The following is a 24,221-nucleotide window of genomic DNA, read 5'->3' on the forward strand; positions in this document are numbered from 1 at the left end:
GCTGCAAAATAACGCGGAAAAAAACACGGATTGTCTATGCTTTCAGATATTTTTTTACATTTGCAAAAAACATGCAAGGCATTTTTTGGTTGTTTGATAACCAGATCAATACACGTATCTGATATTAGCAACACTTTTGCTTTCAATTTAGTACTTGTTCAATAAAACTGCTTCTGGTGAACGAGGCACACTGTCAGCTGGTGTCACGTTCGTGCTGAAAAGTAGCTACTGTTTACTCCAATATCCAGTGCGTTTGTATTACTCAATCTGTTTAAAAATGCCGAAAACGATTATTAGCTTGGCAGTAGACATCCAGGTGACATGGACTACCTGGAGATAAACTAATATAAATACAATTTTTTGGTTTGTATCATTAGTACAAAGACGTATTTGTAATTTTTAAAGTATAATGGTAGGTCTGTTTATATTAATGATTGATGGCACGGGAGGGGGGGGGGGGGGGGGGGGGGGGGCGACGCAGAACAAAGGCGTTTTTTTTTTTTTTTTTAATTGCGAAAAACTAGGATCCTTGGTAATTACTAGACATTCACCTGAAATACCAATCAATAAATCATCCTTTTTCTGTAATCAAGTAAAGCCCTTGAGAACAAATTCTCATTTGAGTAACGCCTGCTACCAGACTGCCTTTTAGAAAGTGTTTGTAGCCCAATATGCTACAATAGTAGTAGATACTAATAGTAAATTCATGCAAACGTTTTGACGTTTTTTTTTTTTTTTTTTTTTTTTTTTTTTTTTATATATATTTCTTATTATGCTAAGCAGAACTCATTTTTATGGCTTTATTGCTGTGACAGTGTCTGCTTTACAAACTCCATCAACTTCAATTGAAATGCCTTTGCTTTTGGATTTGACTACATAAATGGAAGAGAACAGTTAATAAATTAATGGGTTTCAGTAGGACTTCTATTATTTACCATTTCTAAACAATTTGCTGTCAGACTCAAATAAAATGTTTAATTTGGTCTCCCAACACACCACATTGATAGTCTTCATGGTGGCATCCATGTTGTTTTGGTGAATCTCACCAGCTTTCAAGCCCACTGTCTGGTGGATCATCGGTGAGTTTAACAACAGTTCAGGGAGTGTCACCTGTTGCCTTTAACAACCGTTCGGTAACCACAGTGTCACCGGGAGAGAAAATGGTGACTAAAACAACATGCCCATATTCACATTACGACACTTACCATGACACACTAAAAAATAAAGCCTATACGTGTAAATTAAATAAACTATCACAAGATTGCAGCTTTATTTTTCAAATGACAGTATATAATTGTTAGTGCCCTGATGCATGTAAACAAGCGCTATGATGTGGTCTAAAATCATGTTACTTCTTATTGTATTCACCTTGTGAAGGAAAACGTGTATTTTACTGACTTTACTGCACTGTGTTTAATTCTAGATAGAGGTACCCACAAAACCAAACATTTCCTCATATTGATACACATCAAAATACGATCACAGGTTAGGTTTGTAGATATGTGAAAAAATAATATTTCTGACAAAGTTTTGTGGCAACTAGGCTTTTTTCACATTTATCCCACATAAATTGTAGACTTTAAATGTCTTTTCACATTATAGCACAAATATAAAAGTATGTTTTTGTTTTGGAGTCTTCTGCATCTGTTTCTGTCCTAGAGTTCTGTCAAAGGTATTTTTTGGTTTTATTGTCCGAGTAAAAATCCAAGGTTCCTGTTGCTGTTGTCTGTGTCTGTTTGACGCTGATAATAGGGGCATTGCCTACGAGTGTACGTGGCGACTCAGGGACCAATATGTTCGCAGTGGAGCAAAAATCAGACCAAAGTTATCGCAGAGCCCCCCTCTGGTGCAGGCCTCTTTTGAGATGGCTAGACCTGGGATGACTGTGGTTACACAGACACACAAAAAAAAAACTAAACCTGGCTTAAAAGTGGCTATTGTAAATGGGGTACAAATAACTTTTGAAAGTATGTTGGTATCATTCTGGACATACTAACAACAAACTCCAACAAATATGCATTACCTTTCAGCAGCAGTTTGTGAGGATGATTATCTAAAAAGACAATGTGTGAAAATATTCTCAGAAGCATTTCAGAATAACTAAGCAAAACCAAATGAATATACTGAAACATGGAAATGTAAGCTGTTGCTAAGCTACGTTTTGTAGCCTCCAGCATTTTGTTATTTCAATTTCTGGAATAGACAGGGCATTTACTGTAGATCAGTGTTAAAAATATTGTCTCAAAATGTCAAAGCTGTTTTCTAGTTCTGGAGGGCTTTATTTTCAAATAAAGTCAACAGATTAAAGAAAATTATGTATAAGCATGCTTTTAGCATTACTACCATAGCAGTAGCATTATTTGTAAATTGTAATCACTATGAATCAGTGTGCTATCTGAGCACCAGTTTATGTAACCCATGCAAATTCAGCACAATTCTACATTTATGATTAGCTACCAGCGGGTGGTAGTGCAGACACAATACAATATTTTAAATTTGCAATGGTCAGACTTCCCTTAACTCAGGGATGTCCAATCCTCGTCCTGAAGGGCTGGTGTCCCCCCTGGTTTTTGATCCAACTGTGTCCTAAATTACTTAATTGGACTAATTATGACCAATAAATTAATTATAAAACGCTCTGGCAATTTCTTATTAATCCCTGTGTCAAAGATGCCACCCCACAGCCAAGCTTTTTATTACAAATTTCACCACACTGTCTTTAAAATGCTTTAAAAATATTTGAGACTGTAGGGTTACATTTTTTTCAGACCCTTGCCAGACGTACTACATTTTCATCGTTAGAAAGAAAGTTTCTATTCTGCATTTTTCTACTCTGATGCATTGCATCAACAATTTACTCAAAGCCTCCATTTGTTTTTTCTACTATTATAACAACCTTGATTTGCATAAAGAAGGAAAAACATTGAGTGAAATAGCTTACATCACTCGATTTTCAAGGTGTGGTATTCAAAGCATAATCAACAAGTCCAGAGAAACATCATCTGTAATTGACAAACCCAGGAAGACCCAGAAAGCTGTCTAAGCAGTCACTTGGCTACTGTGCACTGCTGTTGTGGAAAACAAAACATTCACTTCAGAACCTTGGATGAGGATGAGTAACCCTAACAAGCCTCAGGAGTGGCCTTGAGCAATTAGTGCATTCCAGAGAATCAGATTTTTGAAAGTCATAACCCAAAAAAAAACATGCCCAAATGTACCTTTCAGTTCAAATATTATGGATAAATGTGACTACTTGGGCTACATTTTATTCTTAGCAGCACATACAATTTTTTTATTTTTTTATTTTTTTTTATAAATGGTTGCATGAAAGCCAAGATTAATATACAGTGACACAGTCTTAATTAATTTTCACAGATGTCTGATATAATCCACTGGTGCTAATATGTACAATTACTAACCTCGTTTCTCAGGGCTTAATGTAGGATATTATTTATATGCCTGCATCTTATGCAAGGAAATGTGTGAGTCACCCACAAGATATTCCACTACACTGCCTGCAATAAAAATAACCCCAGAACAAGTGAACTCACATTTTTGTACTTAAATACATTGGTTTTTTGTAAGGTAATGCATTTTCTGGGAATGCTATTTTCAGTATAGACACATGACAATGATATAGTATTTAATGTTTTATGTTTATATTGTTGTAATCTTACAAAAAAGCCTAATATAAAAAAGTACTCAATGGACCAGAAAAGTAAATTACATTGTTCATCCCCCCAACAGCTTTTACTGACATGCTCTGACTCAGTTAGTGAATGAATACAGGGAGGGCTAGAGAGTATCCAACAAAATTATATTATTTAAATACTACCAAAAAATAGCTCAATCTCACAGTTCTCCTTTGAGCTCCTTCGTTGAAACCACAATAACATTTTTTTTTTTTTTTTTTTTTTTTTTTTTTTAAAGAAGCATTATCAGTTATGACCTTTTATTATCTTTTAAAACCAAAAAACGTGCTTTCTGAGCTCTTAGCTGATCACAGTTGCATCTGGTAAACAATCGGTTGTTGTTCATTTAACTCAAGTTAAACTGGATACAGATGGATACCTATATACTCTGTTAAATAGATTAAAGACTAAAGAGATAGGTGTGATGATGTGTGTACTGTAAATTAGCACACACTGACTAAAGAATGCCAAATCTTTATGCAGTAGTTAGAAGGAAAAAAAAAATGTTTTTTTTATCAAAGACATCAGATGTTGCCTTTCATGAATACCAAGTTCATTTAGCATAAGGTGTTTTTGGTTTTTTTCAACCCTGAAGCTCTCAGACAGTCCACAAGATAAATTATCTGAACATCTCGACATAAGTTATTCCAATGTATTTGACAGATGATCTCCAATTTCACAGGATCTAACATATACAAAGCACTGAAGACCCCTTTATGTGTCAGTCTAAATTTAAATTTTAAAACGCAATTGATTTTAAAACAGCCATGAAATGGTAAGGATGTCTTAACTTTCATTATCAAGAGGGTATGACATGTTTGCATAAATTTGCTACCCCCCACTTTGGGAATAAATGGTTTAATATTGGTCTGTTTAGTCCAGTAAAACAGTTACATTTTACAGTTTCTGTTAATGGAGGTGCTGGGGTTATGTAAGCAATAACACACAAGAAAGCGTGGATTGCATCTGTTCCTTGTGAGGTGCGTTGTGACACACAAGACACAGTCAAGTGTCTTTAATTGGACTTATAAAATAAAATGTTAAAGTAATACACATCACAGTTCAATTACACCTTATCAAAATGTACCTATGTTATTTAAAAATATAAAAATAAAATAATAAAAAAGCAGTCTATACTGGAATGACACAGATGGCACAAGATGTTTCCAATGTCACTAATAATGAGACAACAGAATGTAACCAAAGCATGCAAATTAGGTCCCGGTAACAAAAAGAGAACTACTCTCTAATTGGTTAATTTCAATCAGCGATATCAGTGGCATTACTAGAGTCCTTCTCAAAAGATTGCTTTCAGTTTGGATTTGGCTTTGACCTATGCAACCTCAGCCTCATCCTTTCCAGCCTCGATGGATACCTGCCAACTGTGGAGAGATAGGGGTTTGCAGTGCTCAGGTCAGAAGACTGGCAGATGACAGTGGAGAGGCGTATCGAGCAGCTACCAGATGAACATGTCTTTTTGGGGAACCACCAGGAGCACCCAGTGCAAAGGCTATAGTTGGAGATCACCATCCTGTGTTTTGGATGGGTGATGGCAGAATTGATTGGGTTATAGAGGGCAGATGCATTGGCAGTGATAGCAGGGATTTAGTTAATGTAGGGAGTCAGGATGTAAGCATAACCAGCAAAAGCAGGGCGTGCTACAGTAGAGTAGGGTGACCAGGAGATTACGTAGAGTAGTATAACAATCAAATCAAATTGTGCCATTTTCCAGTCATTCTTTATCCGCTGTTTCTGGGACTCCTTGTTGTCTGAACCAATTTTCTGAACTGCCTTGCTGGTGGCTCGAACGGCCCTGAAAAGAAAGTAGCAGTATATGATAAGGATCAACGGGATGAAGAATATAAAGGTAAACAGCAGCATGGTGTAGGCACACACCGAAGGTGTAAAGGTTATATAGTCACAAGTACAAGACTTTAGTAAACCTTCAGGAACATAGGTACTCCATCCAAAGAATGGTGGCAGACGCCGGGTAAGTGAATAGAGCCAGACCCCAGTAAGGGTAAACAACACTACCTTCCGTGTCATCACACCGATGGATGCAAGTGGTTGTGTGATTACAATGTAACGATCCACTGCAATCGTCAATGTGATCATAGACCAGGTCCCAAAGAGCGCACCACAAAATGCATAGACCTCACTGCCCTTTTCTACGAATATGCATTGCTTGTGGAGACTGGTGATGAAGAAGATGGGTGCCTGGGTGACAGTTATTGCCAGATTTATAATGAACATATTCGCTGGAGATCTTACTCCTGCAAAAAGCATCAATCACCAGAAAGTTACCCAGCACACCTGTTATCCCCACGGCAAGAATGTCAGCCCCTATGGTGTTGCGAGCATGATCTTGAACATCCACTGTAGGGAAGGGTTATGTGACCTCTGGCACCGTTGACAATGTGGTAGCAGGCGGGATCAGTTCCACAAGCTTATAGGCCTCAGCTCCCAAATCATTCCAGGCTGAGAGTGACTCCAAAATCCCAGTGCAGATGAGGTCCTTAAAGGGGCAAGAGAGACCCCTTCTAATAGACTGAATGCTCATTCTCTTATTATATTACTACAAAACAGAGAACAAAATATGTGTATATATTATAGGAGTCTGAAAGCAAGCCAGCGCTCCTAATAAAATACTACAATCCTACTTCCCCTGTGCTCTCTGTATTCAGTGGTATCTTTGATCTCAGGTTTAAGATGCCTTTCAGATCAACTGCAGTGAATGGTAAGCCACATACCGTATTCCTTCAAATTTAAGACAAACTTTTTTAACCATGTTTTGCTTTTCAAAAATAGCTTGCGTGTTTAATTCGAATACAGGATAGTGATGCAGGTATTAAAATCACCAAGCACAAATTGGGAGAAAAACAGGTTTGAGTAATTACAACTGGAAATGAGAAGCAACACATAACTATAACGCTCTGTCTGACAGCAGGCGGACACAAACTGCCTCTATATGCATAATTGGGGTTGTAAATGCATATTTAATTGGACGCTTTATTTTTTCCTCAAATTGAGGGTGGGAAATTTGAGTTGTATCTTAAATTCGAGCATGTCTTACATTCGACGGAATACTGTGTGTGTGTATATATATATTGAAGTTTATATCACACTGACTACCCCCTACCCTTTGCCCAATTTATTTCACTTGTCTAATATCATGAACTATGAATCCATGTCTTGTATTGTTATTAGTAGTGGTTAATTCTAATCCTTATCTATTGAGAGATCACCCAGTATTTTTTTTATTTGTTGACTGGATACAAAAAGATCTGTTAAAAATATAGTGCAAGTGAATAAGACATGGATTGAGAGCATAAGAAATGGATTGGGATTTACCATTCATTACTTTAGAAAAAAAGAAATAGGACATATACCCCTAGACTAATTATCTGATGAAAGCATTAACCATTAGGAAGTCACTTGAAACATCTGAAAATAATGGTATATTACTTTCTTAAATTATTCTGTTAAATCCTCTTATGTTTTAGTCTTTAAATTGTATATATTTACATACTCATTTTGTGTTCTCTCTGACCCAATTATATCTGGCAGCTTACATGAGATCACTAGGTACCAGTTCTAGTGTTTTTCTAAAATTAGGAATGTTTCTATGTAACCCAATTGCAAAGTTTTCTCATGCGAACACTTGTCTGTAGCCCTACTTTCTATTTAGTCTAATTAGCAAAACTGAGAGTGCAATCAAGTGATTAGAAAATGCAATATGATTGGCTAAACACACATAGCACATAGAAAGAATGTCAACTGAATTACTGAAAACAGAGCAGCAATCTATTCTAGCAACTTGAGTTGTCAATTAGTGAAACACGGTCAATTTTAATTGTTATTTTGAGTTGCCAAGAAAAAAAATGCTTAAATTGCTTGTGTAAATCCATCCTTAGAAAAAAAATATATACATATATATTTATGAATATAACGAAACACGGATGTCACATGTGCAAAAAATGTTCAATGAATGCACATAAATACTACTAAATACTGAATTCATAAATGGTGCTAAGGCAATAGAGAGCAGCTTTTTCTTCAAGATCCTAGCAAAGGCATTCATTGGGACTGTCATTTTCTTAAAGGGAATGTCAGTTGTTCCTGATTTGCTAGCAGCTTTTGCCGCCTTCTTTTTCTTCTTTCGTCAGTGCTAATGGAATTCCGCCAGCCCCCAGCTCAAACTCCCTTCAAAATCATATCATGATGGGGAGGGCACTGCATAAAGCACATTTTCTCTAAATTAGTATTTTACCCTATTTCCTCAAAATTAAGACCTACTTATTTTGTTGTGGTTGTCACTTCTGGAACAACGTTAGACTTTCTTGACTGTCCTCAATGTGACCTACTCGAGGGTAGGCTTAGACACTTTAAGTTCGTGGAAAGACACAACATTGACTTTTATCTGAAATAAACAAAAAAACCTGTAGAGGATTTTTACAGCATTCAGAGCTTTCAGCTAGACTTGCTGATTTGGAACTGATGGGCTTTCTAGCTGAGCTTCCACAACAAACAATTTATTTTCAAGGATTAAATGGACTCGTCTGTCCCTGCAGATTTGAAATACATAGCAACTTTATGTTAAAGAAAAAAATACATGACACTTGTTGATAAATGGTATAGGTTAGATAGGAAATTACTTTATTAATATCACTGTAACTGACATTTTTATCATCATTCTTTTGATATTATCAGTTCAAAATACAAAGTTAAAAATGAATGAGCGGCACATCAACGAGCATAAAAAGCAACTGTCACAAAAATGAAAGTAGTAAGACAACTCAGTGACAAATTACTGACCTTATCATCTGAAACAGAAAAACCAGAACAGGCTTTACATTTAAATTAAGCCATAACACACACATACAATGATCGCTCTGATATTTCAGGATAACTTGTAGAATTTTAATTATTTTATTCACCAGATTTCAGAAAGAAAAGTTGAATGGCAGTTGAGAGAAAAAAAAGTACAGCACTTACCTGACCACACATACAGTATGCTGATTTTTGCCTTAGTGTAACATAGAACTTCAGTGAACATTAAAGTAACCTACCATAGAGAAGGTCCTTTACTTTACTGTTGGTTTGGTTGAATTGGCTGCCATTCATTTAATATATTGTTATGAAAAGCTAACAATTCAACCAATTCAAATGTACCCACTAGCCTTTCCTGTTTGACTGGAGCCTATTAACTGTGAGCTGTTTGCCATTCATGTTAATATTAGACAACTGAGGGTTGTAGCCATGATTAAGGATTACTTTTTGTGTTAAGTGAATTAAAAAAAAAAAAAGTAAATAATAAAAAAAAAAAAAAAATGTTGACACTACACAAATGCTGTTAACATGTTGGTAAGCTAGTTGTTGTAATACCTCAAAATAAAGCTTGACTGGAAAGCGACTGCTGTGGCAGAAAAAAATTAATGATTTGCCTGAGCGTGTACAGGTCTCTGAAAACAAATTTACACTCAACTTTTCTGATGCATTGTCAGATGTTTTTTTTTTTTTTTTTTTTTTTTTTGCATTTTAACTGTCTTCTGTAATAGGAAGAGGTATAATTTAGGAGATTATGTTTTAATAAGTTCACAGCACTGTACAGCAGCACTGTTCCATTACTCAGTTGCTGATACAGTAGTGTGTTTTGTTCTTCCAGATATGATGTACCATTATTTCACCCGTATGCATATGACGGTTGTTGGTTTTATATTTTGTTTTGTGTGACAGCTTCCTTTCTTTCACAGATAACTCAGTCACGCCATACCTTCTGTTTCTCCACTGTAATAAATGACAATGCATGGTGGGAATAAATGTACTCTGGGAGCCAAAATAATTTCATGCTTCATTACATTGAAATCCAACTAGACATAGAATATAGACCAATTTGGTTGAGCAAATCCAACAGCATAGATTGATACAGAACTGGAAGCATGTATATTACTATTCACTATTGTTAGAATGATTTAAATTGCAAATCCATATGAAAAGCCCTGTGGTAAGCAGTGCAGCAACTTATGGGTTAGGTACTATAGTAGTCAATACTGTAGTCTGTGCTCCTCCGAAAAAGCACCTTTACATCTGATTTCCTAAACATATATTTCGGCCTAATTGGTTAGGACTCTGCTAATAAAAAGACCTTGCAGGTTTATTTTCATTTGTATTATTGGGCTGCTTTGGAAACATTTTGCGGAGCGCACCTGGGTGGTTAGTGACTGCCAGTAGTACTTGCTGGTGTTCTAATGCTGGCCAGGAGGCTGGAAGCCATGGCAGGTAAAGAAAAAAAATAAAGAAAAACATGTATTTGTGGTGACGTCAGACCAGGAAATACAGACACACACAGTACTACGAGTGAAGCGCTGATGCGCAGATTTATTAACTAGACAAATAAGCAGTCCAGGACAAGCTTAACACATGACTCTCCAGGGTCATTACCCATGCCAAAGAACAGACTGGTCTGTACCAGTTACTAATAATAGAAAAAAATGAACACGTTGCCCACCCCACCCACACCACCCTGATGATTATCAATTTATGGATAACAATATGTTTTATTAAGGAATCCTGAGTGTGGTGAAACCTGCTACAAATGCTTCACCTAAGTTGTTCTCCACTATTATATATTAGTGTATGTCTGCCAGTAAATTTCTGCACTGCCTCTGCAATATACACTACTGGTCAAAAGTTTTAGAACACCCCCGTTTTTCCAGTTTTTATTGAAATTTAAGCAGTTCAAGTCCAGTGAATAACCTGAAATGGTACAAAGGTAAGCGGTAAACTGGCAGACGTTTAAAAAAATAAGTTTAGGTTACCAAAAACTGAAAAATAATGTACATTTCAGAGTTATACAAAAAGGCCATTTTCAGGGAACAAGTAATGGGTTAACAACTTACAGCTGTTCTGCAGCAATGGAAGTAAATTAAGCCTTGAAAGTTGATGCTAACAATTCTTACAGGTGTCCCAACTTTTGTTGAGTACTTACGAACCCTCTGTCTGTATAAAAGCAGTGTTGGAACAGACTGTGTTACTACACCCTCTTAAGCATTATTTGGACAGTATTGTACTGCAGGAAGTAGTATATTGCTATCATAATGGCTAGAAAAAGGCAATTAACAAAAGAAGACATTGAGACATTAAACTGAGTAAATTTCAATAAAAACTGGAAAAATGGAGGTGTTCTAAAACTTTTGACCCGGTAGTGTAATAATATCCAGTATTATTATTTTTCTTGAGAGGTGCTTTAGTAATATCCTCTGTGACCTTGAGAAGCCACATGCAAAGGAAATCAAAGAATAGTTGTAGTCTGTCTCTGTTGTTGCCTATAAATGAAGTCCTGACTCTGCGTTACTAAAAAACGAGCAGTTTACAATATACTTGAACCTTTAACAGCACATCAACTTCATATTTCAAAAAGATAAAATACCCCTAAGTAATCCAGAAGAATATTAATGCAAAACATCACTAAAGAAACATGGGCTTTGCGACTTACCACCAAATTTTGTAATACAGCCAATATATTTCTCTGCAAATCCCTATGGTTCTGGTTTCATTTTTTTCCCCCCTGTGAATTAAATGTGCCAGAAGTACAACTTCACATAAGCTGTGCTTTACAAACCAGATATCTTAATTGGGGTGTTTAAAATGCACTAGAGTACAGTGTCATGACCTGTGTTACCTTTCAAAATTGGCAGGGAATGAAACTTTTAAGGACAAACAACACTTTAAAAAAAAATCAAATAAAAAATCAGACATGAAAGACAAAAAAAAAAGATTATTTTACAGGTCCTGCAGTATAGAGCACAGTTAGCAAATTAGATGTAATGCTGCCTCAAGGATATACAATAACTATCAGTGAAATAAATAAAATAAAATAAAATAAAAACTGTCAGGTTAATAAATTAAGTCTTTATAACTTGGTATCTAGTTTGTGTTACTGCTAGGGCTGTTTTGATTAATCAACTAAAGAGTTGATTGCAGATACAGTGTATTTTTTTTAATTTTCTTTTTTCGTCTGGGTGTCACAGGGTTAAAATCTTAAGTAACTAATACTTGGGAAATTATGCAAGTCATCACAAACGGTATCACGTGGAGATAGTTGGAGAGAACAGAAAATGAAGGGTTACATACCAAAGGCAAAACTCAAATCTACTTTTGGGTATAAATTTGACTCGGAACGAAAAATTAATGGAAAACTTTAACCATTTCAATTGGAACAAAAATATATGCCAATATTTGGAAACTCATCCCCTGGGGAGGTCAAGGCCACACATATTAGTGGGGGCAGGATGAACTATATAGGATAATCTTTCACAAAAATTATAGTAAATCTGTAGCTCTCCCTCCATTACATTTTAAGAGTCTTGTTCTGGTTCTACTTTCATACAGCTGCATTTTTATCTAGTTTTTTGGGTGACCATTTTTGCCATTAATCCCATAGTGAAAGTGTTGCATATTCGTGTCAGGTAAAGAATTGATAGACTAACTGAAGGAGTTATTGCTGATGACACTGCATTGATTTGAACCTAACAGTATTGAAAAACAATTGCCAGAGTGCATAAACTGTGTGATCAATCTCTTGCACAGTAAGTGTATTAAAATATACGTCAGCTTGAATGGTTTTATGTAGATTAGATTGTCAGTCTGATGTGAGAATAACCGTTTATTGAAATTCATTTAAAAGTAATTACTTAGTAAAGTCATATTTTTTGAGGATACCATAATTTTTAAAATACTGGTCTAAATGTGTTGAACGTGTGTCTGTGAGTCAAAACGGGGAATATGGAAAATTGTGTATGTTTATGTAAACAGAATGTCTCTGTATGATTTAGTTTTTCAGGAAATAACCTTTTACTTAGCCACAACTTTAAACATTTAGACAGTTGTTATAATTAAAAAAAAAAAAAGAAAAAAAAAAAACAATTTGACAAACACATCTTGTCAAAATGCTTGTCGAAATGTATTACTAGTGTTCTGGGTTTTCTGTTCAAGACTATAAAAACTACAGTATCTGTACCACTTAATCTATTGGGCACTGTGGTACAGATTTTCTCCACGTCATCCATCAATCCATATCACTCCTCCTTATTTACCTGTCCTAGCTACGCCACCTACAGTACTAGCCAACAGCACACCCCCAACAAAGCTTGAACTACAAGGTAATTCTTGACATAAACCCCACATAAAAAGCTGAAGAATGTTTGGGGTCTTTCGAGATGTCCAAACCAGACTTATACTTACAGGTCCTCCCATCCAAGGACCTTTCTAGTCACTGTACTAGTCCATAGTCCAATGATGGCTGTCCAATCTGACTGGAACTGTGTGAGTTCATACACAAAACAATGGAAACATTGTTAAAGACCAATTTGTCTTCTCAAAGTCATTGTTGTGTATGGTATATTTAACCTGAACTGTGAAATAACATTCAAGGCCCGAGTTTGATGAACGATGAGTACCTTTTGGGAAAAAAAAAAACAGCTATTTATATTTCTATTTGTATTCCAGACATTGTTGTTTACTCAAACAATCAGGGTAATCAACAGAACTAATACTTGTGGAGGAGTTTCTTTGCTCTTGTTTAGACTCTGAAGATCCTGGCTGATGAGAAGTTTGCTGATTTAGTTTGGGCTTGGTGCTAGCTTCTTTTTAGGTCTGATGTATCTGTGTTGTCCAAACTGTCGGAATTGTCACTCTCTGATTGCTCAGTCTTGGCCCTGTCCATGCAGCATAACCGATCTTGAGAACCATACTCAAAAACAGTTTAATTAATCCGGTACAAAGTATCTACACTAAAATGTAGTTTCATGTTTAGTCTGGGGGAGAAATCAACAAAAAAACAGAAGGGAGACCACATCAAAACAAGGTCAACAACTCAGGTAAGATAGCCATTAAATGTATTTATCTAAATACTAGAAGTGTTACAAACAAAATGTTAGAACATGAAGCTACTGCACTAACAACTATGATATGATAGGTGTTACATAAACTTGGTTGATCTGAGAGTAATGGAGAAGAATATAATATTAGTGGGTATATACTGTATAGGAAAGACTGGCAAGACAGAAGAGTTGGAGGGGTAGTGCTATGCTTCAAAAATAGTCTTGAAGCCCAGGTGTTAAATCTGTAAGAAAAAACAATGCAGAATCACTATGGGTCAGAATAATGGACAAAAATTCAAAGACCATAATAATAGGGGCATGCTAAAGAGTGCCAAATTCAGACACCAAGCAAAATAATTTGTTATTCAATGACATTAGAAATGCATTCCGCAAAGGAGAAGCCATGTTAATGGGGGTTCCACTATATAAAATGGGAAAACCCAGTGGGGAGCACAACAGATGAAACTGAATTGGTTTAAATGACTGCTTCCTAACACAATTTATCAAGGCACCGACTAGAGGGGAGGAATGCCTTTCTGAATAACATAGAAGAAATATATAAAACAGAGGTCAGAGAACCATTGGCAAACTCAAACCACAACATGGTCTCATTTGAAGTGTTTCTTGTAACCCAAAAAGCAAATGTAAGCTAAACTAAGGTTTACAATTTTAGAAAGGCAAACTATGAAGGTATGAAACAGAGAATAACAGAGGTAGAGTGGAATAAAATAGAGAAAACATCCACAGAACAAATGTAGTACCAGAGGCGCAAAATAATTACATCCCAAAAGTAGACAAATCTACATCTAAAACAAAATTGCCAAAATGGTTTAATACAGTGGTGCACAACTCAGTCCTGGCGGGCCAGTGTCCCTGCAGGTTTTTATTCCAACTTCACCCTAAAGTGCTTTATTGGACCTTATTAGGAGCTTAATTGTTCCAATTAACCAATTTAGAGTATGGTTACAACACTAACCAGGAGGGACACCGGCCCTCCATGACATGAGCTGTGCACCACTGGTTTAATAGATCAATAAAAAAAAATATCCAGAGAAAAAAGACACTTTACAGGGTGTTTAAGAGACCAAGAACCAAGTGCACAGAAAGTACTTGGAACTGCAAACACAAATAAAAATGAAGTTAGAAAGACCATTAGAGAGATAAAATTGAGCAGTTGAGGAGGCTAAAATCAATTCCAAAAAGTTTTTCAAATATTATAACAGCAAGAGAACATTTAAGGGGGAGGTAAAATGGCAAAATCATAGACGAAGAGAAAAAAAAAAATACTTTTCACAAGTTTTTACAAAGGAGGATACAGGCAACATGTCCCACATGTCAACCTGTCCCTACCCAGTTTTAATTAACTTTAGCATAACAGAGGCAGAAGTGTTAAAGGGACTAGGAGCTCTTAAAATAAACAAATCCCCTGGGCCGGATGAGATCCTCCCAGTAGTACTCAAAGAAATGAATGAAGTTATTTACAAACTGCCAACCAACATCATGCAACAGTCTCTTGACACAGGGGTTGTACCAACAGACTGGAGAATTGCAAACGTAATACCGATCCACAAAAAAGGAAACAAAACCAAACCAGATAACTACAGACCAATAAGCTTGACTTCTATTATATGTAAACTTATGGAAACTATAATAAGATCCAAAATGTAAAATTACCTATATGGTAACAGTATCCTTGGAGACAATCAGCGTGGTTTTTAGAAAGGGAGATCGTATCTAACTAACCTGCTTGATTTTTTTGAGGATGCAACATTGACAGTGGATAATTGCAAAGCATATGACATGGCTTATTTAGATTTCCAGAAAGCTTTTGACAAAGTCTTGCACAAAAGATTAATTCTCAAACTGAACACAGTAGGGATTCAGGGAAATGCATGCACATGGATTAGGGAGTGGTTAACATGTAGAAAACAGAAGGTACTGATTAGAGGAGAAACCTCAAAATGGAGCGAGGTAACCAGTGGTGTACCACAGGTAGATCAGTATTAGGTCCTCTGCTTTCTATATCAATGACTTAGATTCCAGTATAGTAAGCAAACTTGTTCTTTGCAGACAACATAAAAATAGTGGCAAACACCGTTGCAGCAGCAAAGGTCATTCAAAATGATCTAGGCAGAATTCAGAACTGTTCTAAAAGGTATTGACAATGTCGACCCAAGGGCTTTTACGACCTGAAAAAAGGAACAAGGACCAGGGGTCACAAATGGAGATTAGATAAAGGGGTATTCAGAACAGAAAATAGGAGGCACTTTTTTACACAGAGAATTGTGAGGGTATGGAACCAACTCCCCAGTAATGTTGTTGAAACTGACAGGCTGGAATCCTTCAAGAAGCTGCCTGATGAGATCTTGGGATCAATAAGTTACTAAGAAACAAAACGAGCATGATGGGCCGAATGGCCTCCTCTCGTTCGTAAACGTTCTTATGTTCTTATGTAATGCATACAAACATTATTAAAATAATTTAGTTATAGTTCCTAGCAGCGTAGTGGACTGTAGGACTTAATATGACTTTATCCCACATTGCACTGTATTGCCCACAAAGACATAGAGCTTCTTAGAATGAACATTATGGCTTTTTATTTTGAACTCTGAAGTTCTCCTTGACCGATTTCATCGCTCCAGATATAAATGTGCCTTGATTTAGGCATTTTACAACAAGCCTCGGAAATTGTTTACGGTACAGCAGTATTGATAGTCGATCTCAACTCCTCCAGGTGCCTATTTCTAATGCTGTTTTCATTTCGGCGTCATAAAATTATTACACAAAAATAAAACAGACGAAATTCAACACAAGATGTATTAGTAGGATTTGGCTGGTACAATTTTCAACACACAAGTCCTGCATAAAATTTGTGGAGAATAAGGGCAGTCCTGAGGTGAAACATATTCGTGCTATGTAGAGACACTAAAGTCAACATTTTTTTGTTCGAAACTAAAGAGGTCTGGGTAAGGTATTTTTCTAGCAGTATAACATTTATATACTTTTTTTTTCTCCAAGATTTATTTTGCTTTTGCTGTCATGCCATGCCGTCAGTTTTTTTCTTACCGGTATGCATACCGGCGTATACTGCCCCCACTTTAACGACTTTCCATACCTCACAAACTAAGTAGGTTACTGTATGGAGGCTCATTGCCACATAGGTAGACTAAGAAGGATTATGGAAAAACTTTGACTTTTGACCTTTCGGTTAAAGAGTTAGTAGTGGGGTTCCAAAAAATATAGCGTTACATTTCCCCATGTGTTGCTACAACTGTTTAAATAACATACCTGTAATTATTATTTTCATTGTTAACAGACAATCCTGACAGCGTTTTACACCTAGAACTTTAAAATCTGTTTCAAAGCTCTTTTCAAAATGTCTGCTGTATCAGTCTGGACCTACAGGAATATATATAAATTTTGTCAACGATGATTGACGCTGTCAGTTCTTTCTTTTTTTTTTTTTTTTTTTTTTTTTTTGCCTTTCTTAAAGTACCAGTGACCAAGAACGAAGCCCATTGGTCCAACTAAGGATTCAGATTAATTGTGAAAATATTCAATGTATGGTTAATTGTAGATGTGTTAGATAAAAGATAGTTCTACCATTTGCACACACTGTAACATAGTAGCCAACTTTACGGTAAGGAAACTAAGACTACAAATTTACAAATTAAAGTAAAGGTGAACTTGAAGACCTTGTGTGGCAAGTTAAATAATTATTTTCTGATCTAAAGCTTCTGTACAGTATAAAAGCTACACTAAATTAAAAAAAAAAGCAAATGTCTTTTTTTCTCTTCAATGCTAACATCCCAAACACATAAACACAACTGAATACAACAGCAGTTACAGAGTTACACTGTTGTCAATGCTGGCACTGGGTTGCTGTTTTCCCATTGGTTATTAAACAGCTTTTCATTTGGCCAGTAAAGCGGAATTTAATGCAAATGTGAATAAAACTTTGGAACCCTAATGTTTCTGCTAACATTCTGCTGACATGCACTGTTTGTAAATGGTTGCATAACATTTGCACAGAGAAGATCCCACTAGGAGTGTAGCTTTAGCCAACTAATCGATATGCATGAAGTCCTTCTATAGAGAAGATTTTGTGTCTGAACATTATTTACCACTTTATTTACATTAGTATGCTTCTGTGAAATGCTTTGCTAGCATTTGAAAGAAATCCTTGCCTAAAGATATAACACACAGCTTGATTTCTGCCTTTTAAACTACACTGTCATTTCCATCAGCTCTTATTAATGGGTAAAATAAATTGATACTATAAGCTGGATGTTTATACATGTTTAACTGCTGTCAGCAATTTATATTTTTCTGTTGTTATGAGTATATTGCAACGTTACCAAATATAACAATTTTAAACCAACACAGCTGTATGATACATGCGATCGTGAGCCATTGTCACAGGAAATTGGTAGACGGCGAAAAAGGTAGATATCGCCTCCACTGCACATGCACGGATTTCTGAAATTAAAGGGAGTTTTCACGGCGCCAGTTGGCATTTTCTGTCTGTGAACTTTAATCGTTGAACACCCTGTATATCACTGTTTTTGTTTTAAATTGGTTAACATAACATTGTAAAATATAGCAAACTGTTTTAAGCTTAAAGAATATTGCCATAATCTTTATTAAAAGGTACATTTTACGAGAACAAATATTTCACTAATGTACTACAGACATAAATCACGCTGTTTTAATAATAACACTTTTTAATATGACATACCAGTAAATTATTTAATATAACAGACTTTATTTTTTTTTTTTTTGTCTATTAGTTTCATTTAATATCATTTAATCATACTTTACTACCTTATTTACAAAGAGTGGTACCCTGTTTGGTAAGGTAAAGTTACATTTGTAAATGCCGGTAATTGTATATTATTATTTTGCATAGTACAAATATTAAAATAAAATTAAAAAAAATAAATAAATAAAAAAAAAAACATTGTTTTTTGTTTGTTTTTGAAAAATGTAATTTATTAATGTTATTATTTGTAAGAATTAAACAAATGTAGAACATTAAGGTTGCTATTTGACGTGTTATTTTATTCTGAATACATCAAATACGATGGTACCCTGTTGCGTACTGCCCAGCTAATGTGGTACTACAGAAGAGTAAGGCGCACTATGACGCTGCTGCTCACTGCTTGAGTTACGTTGTGTTTTCAGATGATCTTCAGATTCGGTTCGCGGTTAAGTCAATTTTTGTGCACCCATGCCCCGCATATTGCTTCCCTTAGTCTTGAATTTGGATGCTCGCTCGCACCGCACCCCTGTCAAAGTTTTACATTAGGCTACTGTCGCTTTAAGGAATTATCCCTCTGGGCCCTGCCCCATGCAAACGTACAAACGTGGGTAAATCGTTCTTATTAGGTATCGTTGTTGTGTGGTTCAGTAGCAGAGTAGATAGCCCGTTAACAAACAACCCAGACTTTACGTTTTGGGAGACTGCACGTCTGTACTCAATGCTTGTATTTTTTAAATATACTTGTGTGTGTTTATTATAAGTAGAGTTTTATTTGTTTCATGGAAGAAATTGCTTATTTCACAGCATTTGATGGTCTAAAAATAGGTACCGATATTTCAAGTTATGAAGAAAGTTGGCATTAGAGTTGTTTCACTTGGACAGTCGCTTATTCAGGGTATTTTTTCTTCTCCCTAGGCGTCCCAATAAAGTGGTGACGACTGTAATGTTAACTATTTTGTTATAGGGAAACAAATTCGAGTTCAAACCAACCCCCGCCCCGGACTTGACTCCCTCACCCCCTTTTAGAAAGGCTACGGCGTCCTTGCTTGACTCCCTATTTATCATCATTACTTACTAACACACTAATTAGACACTTACACTCTTGAGAAGAAGTGCCTGATTAATATGTTAGTAAGTAATGATGATATATTTAATAATCAAATGATGGTACTCCAGTTGTTGTGATTTGGTGAAATATCACAACATTGTGGGGTTAGATGACCTCCATCTATGTTATAGTAAGCAGTTGCAGTTACTGTAGGAAAAACATTTCGAGTTGTCTCCAAAACATGGTGTACAGTAAGGTGTTTATCGAGCCAGTGGCGAGGAAACCCCCTATTTTGGTCTTACCACATTTGGAAGAAAATGTACAAAAGTCTTTGTAAACATAGCCAGTGTCATACTGTACATGTAGTAGTTGATGTTTACTGCAAATTAATTATATATTAATTAAACCATTTAGTAGGAGATAGTTTAAATTCATAAGTACATAACGTTATAACCACTGACAGTTTTATGGCTGTGTTTACTTCTTGCTGTATATCTAGTAGAGGTTTCTTCTAATGTAAACTTTTTTACTTGCTTCTTTACTAATTATCTTCATCTCTTATTATAGTCTGAAAGGTTTGTTCATTAAATGAATATTTTAGTATGTCACATAGGTATCGGTAAGCTTTTACTGCAGTTGGTACAAATAGTGTATATAAAGCCAATAAAGTTGTTCAAAGGCAAGAGTTTGTTTTAATTAATTTATATAGTTAGAGACATTTAACATGGCTGACAAAGACTATTTGATATTTAAATTAAATAATAGGTAGTTTAAGCGCTGCCACAGTGTGCTCAGAATCAGTATCAGAGACCTTTGTGTGTGTGTTGCTGGTGTTGTTGTAAAAATCTCGAATGAAGTACATTTCTGGGTATAAGAGTTAACTGCCAGGTCATTTTCCGCCTGTTACTCCTCTCACCTCAGCTTCCAGGATGAGGATCAAAGGGCACAATACAAATACACCCAGCTGGGGACATGAAAGTGTTCTTTTCAACATCATAGCTTCCACAGCAAATCCCAGCTAATTAATACATGAAGGGTGCAGGTATTTATAGAGCTTTTGAAATGAAAACAACCGCAGCAAAGGGTCCTAATCCAATAAGACATCTATTGCATATTGTGAATAAAGGTTATTGGTAATGTAACCAATAATAGAATAACAAATCATTGTGCACCACTATTCCACAAACCTAGGGTACTGTGTATATATATATATATATATATATATATATATATATAAAACCAAGGGTACTGTATATACAGTGCCTATAGAAAGCCTACACCCCCTTGATCTTTTTTTAACATTTTGTCGTGTCAGTGCCTCAGAGTTTCATGCATTTAAATTAATTTTTTTCCACTTATCTACACAACATATTCCACACTGTTAAGGGGAAAAAAATTATATTATTAAAAATACAAAACTGAAAGATAATAATTGGATAAGTCTCCACCCCTCTGAGCTAATACTTGCTGGACGCACCTTTGACAGCAATTACAGCTGTGAGTCTGTTGGGATAGGTCTCTACCAACTCTGTTCACTTAGATTTGGCAATATTTGACCATTCTTCTTTACAAAACTGTTCAAGCTGTGTCAAGTTTCTTGGGTAGAAGGTGAATTTTCGTCCCATTTTCAGCTTTCTTGCCTAGATCAGTAGGTTTTCCTCAAGGACTTCTCTGAACTTTGCTCCATTCATTGTATCTTCTATCCTGACAAATGCCCCAGTCCTTGCCGATGAGAAACATCCCCATAGCTTGATGCTGCCACCACCATGCTTCACAGTAGGGATGGTTTTCTATGGATGATGCACTGTGTTGGGTTTGCGCCAAACATAACGCTTTGCATTTAGGCCAAAAAGTTCAATTTTGTGGTCGTCAGACCACAAAACTTTTTGCCACATGTCTACAGAAACAGTGTTTTTTTTTTTTTTTTTTTACATACTTCAAATGGGATTCAAGGTGGGCTTTCTTAAGTAATGTCTTCCTTCTTGCCACCCTACCATACAGGCCAGATTTGTGGAGTGTTTGGGATATTATTGTCACATGCACATTTTGACCAGTCTTGGCCATAAAAGCCTATAGCCCTTGTGAAGTTGCCATTGGCCTCTTGGTAGTCTCTCTGATCAGTCTCCTTCTTGCTCTGTCATCCAGTTTGGAGGTCCATACACCTTCCACCTCTTAATAATCATCTTGACCATGCTCCAAGGGATATTCAAGGCCTTTGATATTTTTTTATACCCATCCCCTGATCTGTGCCTTTCTACAACTTTGTCTTGAAAGCACCTTGGTGCTCATGGTTGCCTTTGCTTTAAAATGCACTACCCAGAAGAGGGAACCTACAGGAACTGCTGAATTTATCCTGAAATCATGTGAATCAGTACAATTTAACACAGGTGGCCACTTAACTTAGTGTGTGATTTTGAAGGCGATTGGTTACACCCAAGCTAATTGAGGATTGCTGTTACAAGGGGGGTGGACACTTATCCAACCAAGCTATTTCTAGAATATATTGTTCACTTGGATGTTGTGGGGTTGGATGTGTACATAAATGAAAAAAAAATATTTTAATGCATTTTAATTCCAGGCTTTAAGGCAAAAAAAAGGTGAAAATTTTGAAAGTATATATATACTAACTTGGCTTGTGTTTTGATCTGCTTTTATTGTGCCTAAAAAACACAAGCCAAGTTAGTAGAAACAGTTGGGGCAACATTGGTCCCCATCGGTTTTACAGTTGTGCCTATTTGCTTTGTGCTGGATGGGTTGTCCCAGTGGTTTTTTGAAACTTGGCTTGTGTTTTTGATATCTCTTCTTTAAATGGTTGGGCACTTTTGATAATGTGATGTTTTTTCACATTTCCAATGTGTTTTTGTTTCAGATTTCTAAACACTTACTGGTACGTCACAAAAACCATTCATGTGTTCCTTCTCTGTTCAATAATTAAAATGCAGTCTCTTGTTTATTTATAGTGCTATTCATGATAATAAAAACAAATTGCTTTTTTAGAAAATACACAGTTGTGAAATACATTTTTTGTCTTGTTGAGCAGTCTTGTGGGTTATTTATTGTTAAACGGCTGTTCGCTATTTTGTCTAACCATCTGCAGTCTGCATCATTTAATTGCAAGGCTGATGTGGGGTAATTGCAAACACTGCAATTCAGAAAGCTCCATTTGCAACTAATTCTACAAACATTGTCACCGGTAGCAGATCGGGACTGTGAGGCAAGAATAATAGAATGGGGATATAGGAAAAGTAAAAGCTGTAATAAGTGGTACATGGTTTTAGTATGAGTGTGTGAGTGAGTGCAAGTGAGAAGCTGTCCAGTCAAAACATTTGTCATTGGATTTTTTTTGTATTTCTATGAAGGAAATACCCTGGTGAGAGAATATATTTTTAACTTTTCATCAGCATGATTCAAATTAAAATTTAACTGTTCCCTATAAGGTCCAGAGGTTATGCTATACATGTGTAATAGTAGTGGATAACCTTTACACCGATGCTGTGCACATCCATGTTTGGCACAGATTGGAACTATCTTGCTCGGCATGTTTGGGTTAGTTGTACACCCCATTTGGCTTTCAGTTAGTTAAAATATATATCTTTCATACACTCCAACAGAACACAAACCAGCTCAGGCTTGTGCTGATGGAGTCGATACTGAAAGGTGGGAAAGAGATTTGAATGGTATATGGCTACATTTAGAAACATGGCTTTCTATATGCCTGTAACACACACTGCAATTGTGGGATTGTAAGCGAAAGAATGGGGCTGCAGAGACAGCACCAATGAGGCAGTGTGTTGACTGCAAAGGATCTCCTCCTAGTGGATGATGAGTTATTAATACACATACTTACCTACTACACAGCTTGCTGTTTAGTGCAATGGTCAGACATCTTGAAACCTTGAGGTTACCAGTTTGCGTCCAGCCATTGCCTTTCCATTCAGTTTAATGGGCTGATATGCCATGCTGTTACAGTGGCACCCAATGGAAAGATGTTCCTGAAGAATCTACACCAAATGAGGAAGAGGTGTGAAAAACGGACAGTGGAAGCATCATTGTATTGTGAAATATCAAGGCCATGGCTAAGCTTTACACCTATTTATGTAATAGATGAAGTTTGAAAACATTAAGAAACACTTCTGGTCAAAATGCTTGTCATTAAATTTCAATCAGGAAACTGACTATGATAGAGAAAAATATTTATTAAAGCTTAGACAAGAAATACTTTGTTATACATATTTTCATTAAATATTTGGCCTTTGGCCTCTTATCTCTTACCATAATTGAGTTTGCTGATAGTGGAGAGGCTGCCTGTAGGGAAGCCACGGCAGAGGGACAGGATTGTAAATGGGGTGCCTAATATGCTTGATGTTTACAATTTTAATCTAGCTTAAAAGCGAACTCCCTGTCTGAATCACCGCTTTGTTAAATGCATTAAGTTTCTTTTATTATTTCTAAATTTCACACTGTTGTGTGTCAAATGTTTATGGATGGATGACCTAACTGTTCCTCAAAGGGTGCAGCAACAGTTTGCTTCGACAGTGCCTGCTGCTGCAACTACAGTACTCTCAGACCTCTGCCAATATACGTCAGAAACATAAAGCAAATACTAGTTGTCCTGCCTGTTGTCTGTGCCTTATAGCAGAAAATATCAGCTTGCATAATTTTACTGTCTTTCCATCAGTGATTGTTCATTTTACAACACTATGTAATGTTACACTTTGACACAGAAACTGCATATACACTGAACTAGGAAGCAGTTATTTCAAAGTCACAATTTCATGCATCATAAACCTCCACAGAAGTCGTAGCCCACAATTACTATTGGCAATGACACATGCATT

General features: G+C 36.1%; 1 pseudogene; it reads right to left on the bottom strand.

Moving 5' to 3' along the window:
- Nucleotides 1-5,003: 5,003 nt before the first annotated feature.
- On the bottom strand, nt 5,004-6,252 carry LOC121307772 (annotated as a pseudogene).
- Nucleotides 6,253-24,221: the final 17,969 nt, after the last annotated feature.

Source organism: Polyodon spathula, chromosome 3, assembly GCF_017654505.1.
Source record: "Polyodon spathula isolate WHYD16114869_AA chromosome 3, ASM1765450v1, whole genome shotgun sequence".
In the NCBI taxonomy this organism is placed as follows: domain Eukaryota; kingdom Metazoa; phylum Chordata; class Actinopteri; order Acipenseriformes; family Polyodontidae; genus Polyodon; species Polyodon spathula.